General features: G+C 48.2%; 1 protein-coding gene across 3 annotated transcripts in view; it reads right to left on the bottom strand.

Moving 5' to 3' along the window:
- LHFPL2 (LHFPL tetraspan subfamily member 2) overlaps window positions 1-10,328 on the bottom strand; it is a 165,795-nt gene extending 155,467 nt beyond the window's left edge. Inside the window, exon 1 of one of the 3 annotated variants that reach the window (XM_043592734.1) lies at window positions 9,956-10,328. The gene's annotated coding sequence lies outside the window, so the exon portion shown is untranslated. Of the gene's footprint in view, window positions 1-9,893 lie in introns of all 3 variants that reach the window. The other 2 variants (XM_043592739.1, XM_043592725.1) reach the window with 2 other exon arrangements.
- Window positions 10,329-11,491: the final 1,163 nt, after the last annotated feature.

The raw sequence follows: 11,491 nt of genomic DNA on the forward strand, positions 1-11,491 counted from the left end.
CTTTACACTGGTGTTTCTAGAACGTGCCTGACCATAAGAACTACCTGGAAGCTTTGCTTAAAAGCTATAGATCCCCAGGATCTACTCCAGCCTTATAAAGTCAAAACCTCAGGGGAGAGGTCTGAGAACATCTATATATTCTAGCAGCTAGCCCAGCAGAATATCAAGCAAGTTTCATAAAAAAATGCTCCAAATAAAGTAAGAGGTAACTTTTTACAAAACCCTGTAATTACATTAACTGCAGTTACAGGGCCTATGAGAAAATGCAGGTTTAATTAAAGAAAGGTAAAGCCTTCTTTATCTAGTTAAAATTATGGAATATACTCAACATGCAGTGAGGAAATCAATTTAACTAAAACTTAGCAAAAACAAAACCTGCCCTTTAGCTTAATCGTATCTCACCTAAGAGACCCTCCAGAACGTCCCTGCCCTAAGGACTATGGGGAAACACTGTGCAGCTGCTCCTGGTGGCCATTATGGGTCCTAAGGACAGTGACTAGGCTCAGGGCCCTTGGTCTCATCCCAATAGAGGCCAGCCCTAGGTAGCAGGCAACCAATTCTAAGTCAGACCCCACAGATGCCTCCTGGTTATCAGACTGTACAGGTTTTAGCCTCCAGCTGACTAGTCCACAGTCTTATCCACGACCCACCTTTGTGTGAGCCTGGCTACATGGAACCAGCAGCATCAGCATGGCAGGAAGCTTGCTAGAAATACAGAATCCCAGTCCCCACGTGGGCCTGCTGAATCCAAATCTACATCTTAACAAGGTCCCAGGTCATTCTTGCACACACTGAAATTTCAGTGTTTTACCCCCACCTGTGGAACACCCAGGTCATCAGCCCACCCGCTTATGCTCCAGACTCTCAGAGGCCTTCTGCCCTCACACTCTTGTCAGTCTTGGTTTGTCTTGGGACCAAACCACCATCAACAGGGTCCAATGACTAATCTGACAATCCAAAGCCTGACTTTTTAGTAGTTAGAAAGGCTTTTAGTAGTTAGAAAGAGGCAGTAAGTACTGATCATCTCTTACATTCTGAAATAGGGAGCCCATTACCATAAATCAATAGAGACAATCCAAAGTCAAACAATACCACGGAATGCTGTCTCTCTTGGTTCCAACACAGTGTTAATGAGGGCAAGGTCACAAGCATGATTAGCTTCCTCTGTATCTTGGCACTGACTCCAACCCTCTAACCTCTGGCCGCCTACAAAGGCTGACACACCCCTGGTTACAAAGAAGACTCAGAAGAATGACATGGGGAGGTCTAACAGAGCAGTACCAGTAAATAACTCAAAGAACTTCAATGACTGATGAGCAGAATGTGTCGAGGAACACAACACGCAGCCCGGAGGGATGGCTGACATGGCAGATGACCAGGTCAGAATTCAGAATTATCTGGACAGAAACAGGAAGTCCCATGGTCAAGATTTTAAAAAAATCAAACACACATACATAAGCAAGAGGAATCTAACATGACGGCACTTCTCATTTTAAAATGTTTTAAGGGGCGCCTGGGTGGCTCAGTCGGTTAAGCGTCCGACTTCAGCTCAGGTCACAATCTCGTGGTCCGTGAGTTCGAGCCCCGCGTCGGGCTCTGGGCTGATGGCTCAGAGCCTGGAGCCTGCTTCCCATTCTGTGTCTCCCTCTCTCTCTGCCTTGCCCCCTTCATGCTCTCTCTCTGTCTCAAAAATAAATAAACATTAAAAAAAATTTTTTTTAAATAATAAATAAAAAAAAATAAAATGTTTTAAAACATGCCAGTTGTGTTGACTAATACACCTGCTGAGAAAGCTAACCAATTTACTGTTAGGGTCCACCAGTCTGGTTTCCAGACCAAGGAAGTAGTGGTCCCTCTGCAGCATAGCTGATAAGACTATCCTAAACAGGCCCCAGCCACCTGTCCACACAGATGAACACATAACCTATCACACTTTTTCATCACCACTACCAATTGTGTTCTTATAATAAAGTGTGGCCTCCTTACCGGGCTATAGCTCTTTTAGGCCCTGAGTTATAGTTTAAACATTCCACACATCAGCTTAGCTCCTTCAAAGCTGTCGTTTCTTTACTAATAGAGAAAAGAACTATAGGCCTAAGCACCATCTCGAAAAAACACATAAACAGACAGGACAACCTAAGCACACTCATTTACCGAAAGGATTCAGATCAAAAAGACCTACCATCGCCTGTTTAAGCCAGCACACTACGCTACCTAGTACAGCATAAATCCATGCAGAATTAGTAATTAGGCCAGTAAATTATGAGCTTCTAGTACAGAAGAACCTTGAAAGGACTACTATAAAAATGAGCAAATGACAGAGTAGGTAACTGTTTAGACATACTTCTATGTGGGATCATCACCTAGAAATAGACAGCCATTACAAAAATTGGATGTGATTTTAGACTGTTTTTAAAGATGTGACCCATGTTTTTTTTAAGTCTGTATTGAATACCCAAGTAATAGTCATTTATAAAGACAAAAACACTGCTTACTGGTACAGCTTGCAGTTCCCAGACTATCCATTATTTTTAATTCCAGAATATTTGGTCTCTACAAGCAAGAGGGAAAAAAAAAAAAAAGGAGTTGAAAATTGTTAAGAGGTTAATTTGTCCTCAATATGTATGTGCTATGCACCACTTACCTAAAGATTAAACAACCCTACTGTCCATGCAGTTACAACCATCCTTAAACAACTGGCTAACTGCCTGAAAACTGGAAAACAACATGTGAAATCCAGCCCAACTGCAGCCTGTCCCAGGAGAAGGGAAGCTTGAACCCCAGGTGCCCTTGACAGCACAGCTCAGAGTGGAAAGAAAGAAAATGCTGGACGAAAGAATCAGTAGAGGAAAAAGAGCCCCTCTAATTTTCCAGGCATGTGCAGGGGTTGCTGCTAAAGGGATATTAAGATCTCACTGCTGGTTTGGGTTGTACTGAACACTGAAACAATTTTTAAAAAGAAAGAATCCCAACATGTCAGTATAGCACATATTTAATTCAGTACTTATCAGATTTGATTCAAGACTTCTTATCAGACTGCCATTTACACACCTAGATGTATAAGTGAAACACCTCTCAAATCACATTTACAATGTTTATAAAAACGTACAAAATATACACTAAGGAGTCGGCCTCTGTATAGTTCTGAGAGCTGTCCCACTCTGGCTGTGGGTCACAGCACCTAATCACGGTTGTATTCCCTAGCCTCCCAATATGAGCAACTACAATTATAGCAAATATGAATTTTAATTCTTTTTAAAGACAAAAACCTCCTTTACAATGGATGCACCACAGATGTAAGGAGAGGTACGGTGTTGTGGCGAACATGTTTACATACACACACACACACACACACACACACACACACACAGACCCACCAACTCTTTTGCTCTGGTTTTAAAAGTAACAAGCTATTGGGGCGCCTGGATGCCTCAGTTGGTTAAGCATCCGACTCATGATTTCAGCTCAGGCCATGATCTCATGGCTGTGAGATCAAGCCCCACATCAGGCTCTGCACTGGGCATGAGGCCTGCTTGAGATTCTCCATTTCCCCACACCCCTCTTGCCCCTTCCCCACTCTCTCTCAAAATAAATCAATACACGTTAAAAAAAAATTAATAAAAAAGTAACTGCTATTTACATAAAATCTGAAAATATTACAGAAAACAGAAAAATAAAGAAAATAGTCACTTGTAATCACCAGACCAAGGCGAACAGTTAAAATTTTAGTCTACATCCTTCGAGTCTGTCTATGGCTACCAGTTTTCCTTCCGATGGCACCCCAGTTAAGCAGGCAAGGGTGAGGAGAGATGTTCTTGGTCATTACACAGACTGACAATCATTAGTCACCTCCACTGGCCTTACCCTAGATCCACAGCCGTAAGGGGAGTAATAGCTGTGCACAAATCAAATAGCATGCCTGCAATTTAACAAGCATTCACTGGGGTCTATTTTGCACACTTTTAATTATTTCACAAATGAATGAAATTCATAGTAACAGCAATAGCCCTGGAGGGCCAGATGGTAACTTCAAAAAAAGAAGGTGGATAAGCCTCTCCTTCGTGGACATGAAAACAAAAGTTAGTTCTCACAATATAAGGTCTCATGGCACCTATGGATTCGGAGGCTTCTCCTTTGTCTTGTAGACAGCCGCCTTCTCCCCGTGTCTTCTCACAGGGGCTGGGAAAGCCTGACCACCCTCTCTAAGGGGAGAAAATTAGTGTTGGGGAGAAAGGGTGTATGGAGCATTTGGAAATAAAGACCTGGGAACCCCAAGTGTGTGTGGAGCTCCCTACCAGCAATCCAGGGATGGCTGCAAGTCTGTGCACTTATAGGATGAGAGATATTCAGCCCATAATCAAATATCCTTAGTTCCACAAACAGGGATGCTTTAAAAGGCCACATATTCACTGTTATAACATCCTAGCTTCATGCATTAGCCTAGGCTGCAAATCCTCAACGTATTACCCGTAAGTTGCCAAAAGCCAGGAAACCTGGTGACATCATTGAACCATTCTCTGTACATACAGAACACACAAGGAAAGAACTGCTTTTACAGCTAATGTCACCTCAGTAATTGTTAAACTTTGTTTGCAACGAACCCGCTGAAACCCTCAATATTCTTCATTCAAATACCATAATTGACTACAGAATTCAGTACTTATTATTTTAGAAACCATGTGAAGAGTTTTAAAAGCGAGTTTGGTTGTGATGTCCTAAATGGAACCGCAACAATTCACCCAAGTAAACACCTCTGTAGTCTTACTCAATTTTGATGAAAGTATTTTTTAAATAGGGTCCAAAACACCACTTAATCAACAAATGTAGTATCAAATCAAAATCAGAACCTACAGGAGGAAAACTCAAATACACTGAGGTTCTTCCTTCTTACCTGGCAAATCTCAAAGTCAAAGTTGGGAACTTCTCTTGACCTGGCTGACGATATTACAGTTTAACTAAGAAAACACACAGATAACACACCTCTATGTTCAGTACTTTCTAGATGTGCACAAAACTACTTTACTTCCTCAGCAAGTAAAGGTCATCTTACATTTTCTTAAACACAACACATACCTGTGTAATAATCGGTCCAAGCTGCTATAACAAAATACCAGAGACTGGATAATTTAAACAGTATTTATCTCTCGCTGTTCTAGAGGCTGGGAGTCCAAGGTCAAGGCACTGTGAGATTTGGTTCCTGATGAGAACCCTCTTACAGGTTTACAATGACAGCCTCCTCTCTGTGGTGGAAAGAGAGCTGATGTGCTCTGATCTCTCTTTCTCTTTGGGTAAGGACACTACTCCCACCAGGGAGGTCCAGACTCACGACCTCATCCAAATCTAATCACCTCCCAAAGACCCCACCTCCAAATACCACCATGCTGGGGGTTAGGGTTTCCACATATGAACTTGGGGAAGAACATGGTCTATAACATATGTGTGTATGTGTGTGTCTGTGTGTGTCTGTGTTGGGGGAGTGGTAATCAATTTCACCAGTTATACATCCTAGCTACTTAAGTATGTTCACAGCCATTCTACATATATTCTTTTCAATGATCCCAGTTCAAAGTAACATAAACAGATATCACCAGGTCTGTAAAATAACAGTGAGAGACTGGTCATTTAAGGCCAAGGTCAGAGGTTTAATTATCCCAGTGAGGCCTGTTGCAAGGATAAAAGAGAAAAATTCAGTTACAAGTATACAGATCACTCCCATCCTGAGCACTGTTTAGTAAATCTCAACAATCCAGGCAACTACTTGCCACTACTATAAAAACAACTCCATCTTTCATCTCTACTCCAGACTCTCTTCCTGCCCGTGTTTTCAGCTCTCTGCTGGACATCTCTCCCTGGAAGGCTCACAGTTCTGTTCGGGATCCAACTGAACTCATTACTCCGTACCATCTCCTCAAATTGAAGTTCCCCACAGTGGTTCACCTCAGTGAATGGTGCCATGACCACACCAGTCACCCTGGACTCCCTCTTGGTGTCCACAACTGAGAGAAGACCCAGGAAAGGTAAGCAGTCTCTCCCAACCTCTCCCTCTCCAAGTCCCTCAAGGATTCCCACACTAGCCTCTCAGCTCAACTTCTGTCCCCACTCTGGTCTCCTTGTCACCCAACCCACCTCATGGCCACCAAGTTCTTTCTAAAGCACTATAAAACAAGTCATTTACCTGCTGCAAATTCTCTTTCAGCCAGCTTTAGAGATGAAGTTCAGGTTCCTCAGCTCAGCACCCAACCCCAGCACCCTCAGGTACTTCCCTCTCGACCTTGCCTCCATACACACGACTACTATCAGAGCCCTACCTGCCTTATACCTTTGCCAGCCTTCTAGACTCCAAACGTGTGGTTATTACTGCATCATGTATTAATGTCTTTTTAAAAGTAATGAAAAAGAAAACCAGGAACCAAGTATCCACTCTTCCTTTTCCTCTTTCAGCCACGCCTTATACAGCAAGAGAGAGTGAGGTGTCTCAAGTGCCACACCAGATTCTTCCCTGGACACACCTGGGTTTTACATGGTGATGACCAGAAGTGACCTTCTTTGCCTTTCTAAGGCTCCAGAAATCTCACCTTTGAGAAAGAAACTCTTTGTTTTCATGGCATGTTGGCTGATGGTTCTCCTTACCCACTACCCAAATGGACCCAGACTTGTATTAAGCACAGAAGAAATAGTCTCTTTCTCCCTTATCCCGAGGGAGAACCCATAAGCCCGGCTGCCCCATCACTACCCGCAGCCAGGTCCCTTCCCTCTGAGCAGGCTGGCTTGTGGAAGGGAAGCACGCCCAGTGCTCTGCTTTCCCAGTACAGGTTCTCTGAAATCATAAAAGGAGTTTCCCGGGTTGATGGAGGTCCTTTGCACACGGAGTTTGTTTCTCCAACTAGCACGCGTGCACTGGGAGGGAGGAAGCCCGCTCTTGGTTCTCGCTATGTCACCAGAGGCCAGAACAGAGCCCAGCCCATGGGACAGGCTTCATGGATATTTGCTGAATGACAGGATAAAACAGTGGGTGAATGACCAAATAGGCGGTCCTCCTAAATTAGAAGAGCAGTATACAGTATAGTTGCCCTGCTCAAGAACTAGCGTTTTGCTAAGAATGCCTTTTGTTCACTTAGCCGTTAGATACAACCTTAATAAAAACTGGCCAGTGTATCCTTAATCCCAAAACATGCCTTAACCATTGCTTTTTGGAACAAATTCTAGAGATTGGATATTCACTGTTTGCATCTTTCCAAGAGCAGTATGCATGGAGTAAAATGTTGCTTTTAGGATTCCCAAAGAGGCATGCACCTTGCACCTTGCTGGTTTGTTTTTTTTGTTTTTGTTCTCTCAAACATGGACCAGAAACCTGAGAACCTGCCATCACAGAGTCAGTGAGGCCTGCAGTTGCACACCCACACCTGTGCTCTTGCCCTCAGAGCCAAACACAGCCTGTGCTACACTCTCCAGAACTGGACTCCCAGAGAAGGCTGACCACAATGGGCCAAAAGGATGAGGCATGTAAGTTCTAGAAAGATCAAGTGTTTCTGCCTGTGGGCTGCCCGAGGCAGGGGTACAGCCTCAGCTCAGGGTCTGCCTGAGGCAGCCACAGCTTACTCTAAATCAGGTATCCATTCCAGCTCTTTGAATGGCACTGCTTTTTCCAGGGCATTTGAAATACTTGACAGCCATCATTAACGTTTTCTGAGCACTTAGCAGGAGGCACCACCTAAATCCTATGCAAAAGTAATCCTAGTTCATCTTCAAGGTTAGTCTTTGACTTGCACTCTTACTGCCACCAATTTATAGATACAGAAACCAAGGCTGAGAGAAATTAAATAAACTTGTCCAAGGTTCAGATAGTAAGTGGCACCTCTAGGAAGTCAACAGTACCAGTCTGGGTCCTCCTAGGGTTTAGCCTCCTCCTTTGTCAATTTAAAGTTGAGAAGCTGTATACAATGTTCATTTAAAAAGACTATATACTTTTCATACACTGTTTCTCTGTCTTCTCCTTTGGAATTTTCCTTCCTGCCCTGCCTGCTCTGTGCAGTGAAATCTCTTTCTTTAATTCATCACTCTACACATCTTTGTAAGCAGGTTCCATCAATTTTGAGCCCATCTACATGCATGAACAGTACACATTACTTTTTCCAGAAGGGATCGCTTTGCTCTCATCCACAAAGAGCCTTTTTCCTAACTAAAGACAAATTACTGGTTCGTGTATCATGATTCAAATTATATTTAAGAATGTTCATATGCAGTGTAATTATTCTTCCTAATTGGACTGCTCTAAAGACAAATGATTCTCCCTCTCCACCCCCATCATCTCCTGCAACACACCGTGTCTTCTTTCCTGGCATTTTATAAAATGTTCGCCGCACCCTTTGCAAACCACAACCAGACACACTACCTGCTCTCTGTGTGACCACTTGGAAAAAACAGCATTATAACATAATAGTGGTATGACTTCAAACCCCTCAAATATTTCACCAGCATGAGATTTCTGACACAGATTAATAACAAGCCTATCACAGTATGACAGCAAAAAGCAATGGTCATCTTGGGTTTTATTTCTTTTCTCTGTCTTCAAGACATTTAATCTCCCTACTAGCATGTGCTCCCTATCTCCTAAATTTGAAAAGAAGTCGTTTTTTAAAGAACAACAGGAGGAAAGAATCAGAAACACGCAGGAAAGGGCAACGCCACAGAAATTAGCATCGATCCTGGCTTAAACCTGGCGGGGGTGGAGCTCTCAAGCTCGAGAGGGAAGCAAAAGCAACGTGCCCATGATAAACGGTCCTTCGAACTTGGTTACTCAGGTTTAACTCTCTGGGACCGGGCTCTAACAGTTCCCTTCCCCTTCCCCCTCACATCTCTCCTCCCTCTGGCTCAAACCCACTCTGGTCCACAGGGGCTGCTTTGCGATTTCGAACAGAAGTTCTACTTTCACATGTGGGTCACCGATGGCAACCTCCACGCACGCACACAATCACAGAGAGAAAACGGGAAATACAGGAAATGGTCCGGGGCGGGGGGAGGATTGTGAAGATGGGGGTGGGGGATAAGACTTTGTCTTCACTCTCATTTACTCCCACTGAAACGGCTCGCGGACTCCCCTGAAACTCAGGACGCTCCTGGATTAAGAGAAAAGTTGAACGGGATCGAAGAAAAACCCTTTTGCTGTTCTGAATTCAAAGAACACCAGACCACTGAATGGAAGGGAAAAAGGGGGAGGGGGGGGGACTCTGAGCCTAAAAACATCCCGAAACAAGTACACAGTCTCCTCCAGTTCTTTACCCCATCTCATGGGCTCAACCCACCCATCCCAGATGTAGTCTTCCCCACTACACGCCCACCTCCTCCAGCAGGCACCCCAAATCACTGCGCTGCCCACAAAAATGCAGCCCAGATCTGAAAAGCAGCTGACGTCTGTGGCCGGCGTGACCCACACGCCACACACCAGGCCCCACGCGGGCGACCAGCGGGCAACCAGCCAGCGACCCCCACCCCCCGAGGCGCGGTACCAGGCGCGCAGTGCCCGGCGACGAGCTGCGCCCAAGACCCGTGCGCCCTGGGTGCCCGCGGGAACGGCCGGACGAAGCCCGTCGGTGGCGGCGGGAGAGCTCGGCTCACGCCGGCTTCCCGGCAAGTCGCCGTTCCAGGCACAATTTTTCCACTTCTGCTGCCGGCAGCCCCGGCGGTGAGAGCAGAAACAGCCGATCCCTGCCATTCCCAGCCCCCGACACCCGTCCCAGTCCCGGGGACGGTCCTCTTCCCTCCCGGCGGGTTCCGGGAGCGCGGGAGCGCGGTTCCCGCGCCAGCCGCCGCGCACACAGCCCCGGCTCCGCCGGCCGCGACGGTTCCGCCAGCGCCCGGGCTGGGTACCGCTCGCCGGCGCCGCCCGACCCCACCTGGCCGGGGCTGCGGGCTCTCCCTCCTGCAGCACGCGCGGGGCCCGGCGACTCCAACTCACCCGGCCCGGCTCTGTGTCTCCGGCCCCGAGCTCGCAGCCTTCCCCCGCCGGGGCTTTCCGTTACGCCTCCTCGCAGCCAGCCGCTCCGGGAGGGAGGAGGCGGCGGGAGGAGCGGGCGAGGGAGGGGAGGGGAGAGGAGAGGGTCCCCGGGTGGGGGAGGAGGCGAGGCGAGAGTGCCGAACTCGGCCGCCGCCGGCGGGGCTAGCGAGGAGGAAGGAGAGAGAGGGGCGGGGGCAGAGAAAGAAAGAGGCCGCCGAGCCTCCCTGCCCAGGACCCGGCCCCGCGCCGCAGCCCAGTCACCCTCGCCGCCCGGGTCCCGCTCTCGGGCCAGGCGTCCGGGGGGAGGGGTCGGGGCCCGGGGCTCTCCCCGCGCGGCGCGCGGGCGGGGCGGGGCGGCCGGGGGCTAGGCGGGGGCGGTGGCGGGCCGACGAGGCCCGGCCTCCGGAGGGGAGTGTCCTGCGGGGCCCGGGAGACTGTTGGCGAAAGGGGATCCCCGGGAGGAGGGGCAGAGGCCCCGGGGCCTGGGAGCGGGTCACTGCGCCCGCCGGGTGGCGGCGGCGGCGGCGCCTCCTGGAATCCTGCGGGGGACCCCGGGGCCGCGGCGGGGAGCCTTCGGGGGGCAGTTTCGGGAAACCGTCTCAGGAGCGCCGGCAATGAGCACCGCGCAGGCGGGGAGCTGCAAAGTCGGAGTCGAGGGTGATAGGCCGGACGCCTTCCGCGGATCGCCGGCCCTGGAGTGCCCTAAGCAATTCCCCAGGCCGGGGCGGGGAGCCGGAAAACGTCCGTCCGGTGATCCCCGGGGATCCAAAGCGGGAGGGTGGGTTGGGGCTGCCTGGACCCCCATCCTCACCTTCCTCTCCCGGAGAGGAGGCTCCAGGAATAAGTTTCTTCGCCCTGTGATTTTGTAGGTGAGGAAACTGCAAGCCGTCACAAAGAATAATTGTACATAGATAGCTTCGGTTTTGAAACATTCTCCTCTGCCCAAAATACGCTTTCAGGATGAATTCCTAATCACTTTAGCCGACAGTCTGAAAAGGCATCCTTGTTGGAGAGGGGACTGATTCCCCTCTGCCACCCCAGAGTGGCACCAAAAACTACAGTTAAATGGCCACGAATTAAGGTGGCAATATTTCTTGTGATTTAAACTTGGGGACGTGGCCGGGCACACCCTACTTGTCTTTTTTTCCTGTCAGACTTGCTCCTGTCCCCAACTTCTCTGCCTCTGGTCTGGGATACCTGTATCAACCAGTCGCCTGAACTCAGACCCTACCAGTCAATCCGGAACCTCTCTTCCAATGCCATAGCCGCTCCCACTGGATTCTGCATTTTAAGGTCTTCCCACTTGCTCTGTCCCTTCCAAGTCTAAGTCCACCTTCCTGCTTCTCGCTGTTTGGGGGCCTTAATGATCTCAGCGGCCTTGCCCCCCTTCCTTGCTCTGACCCTCTTTGCAGGGGCATCCATCTGCACATGCCCACAGGGTAATGGTTCTAGAGCACTGCTCAGGCAGGCCACTTCCTGTTTGAAAAGCTCTCCGGA

Source organism: Prionailurus bengalensis, chromosome A1, assembly GCF_016509475.1.
Source record: "Prionailurus bengalensis isolate Pbe53 chromosome A1, Fcat_Pben_1.1_paternal_pri, whole genome shotgun sequence".
Taxonomy (NCBI): domain Eukaryota; kingdom Metazoa; phylum Chordata; class Mammalia; order Carnivora; family Felidae; genus Prionailurus; species Prionailurus bengalensis.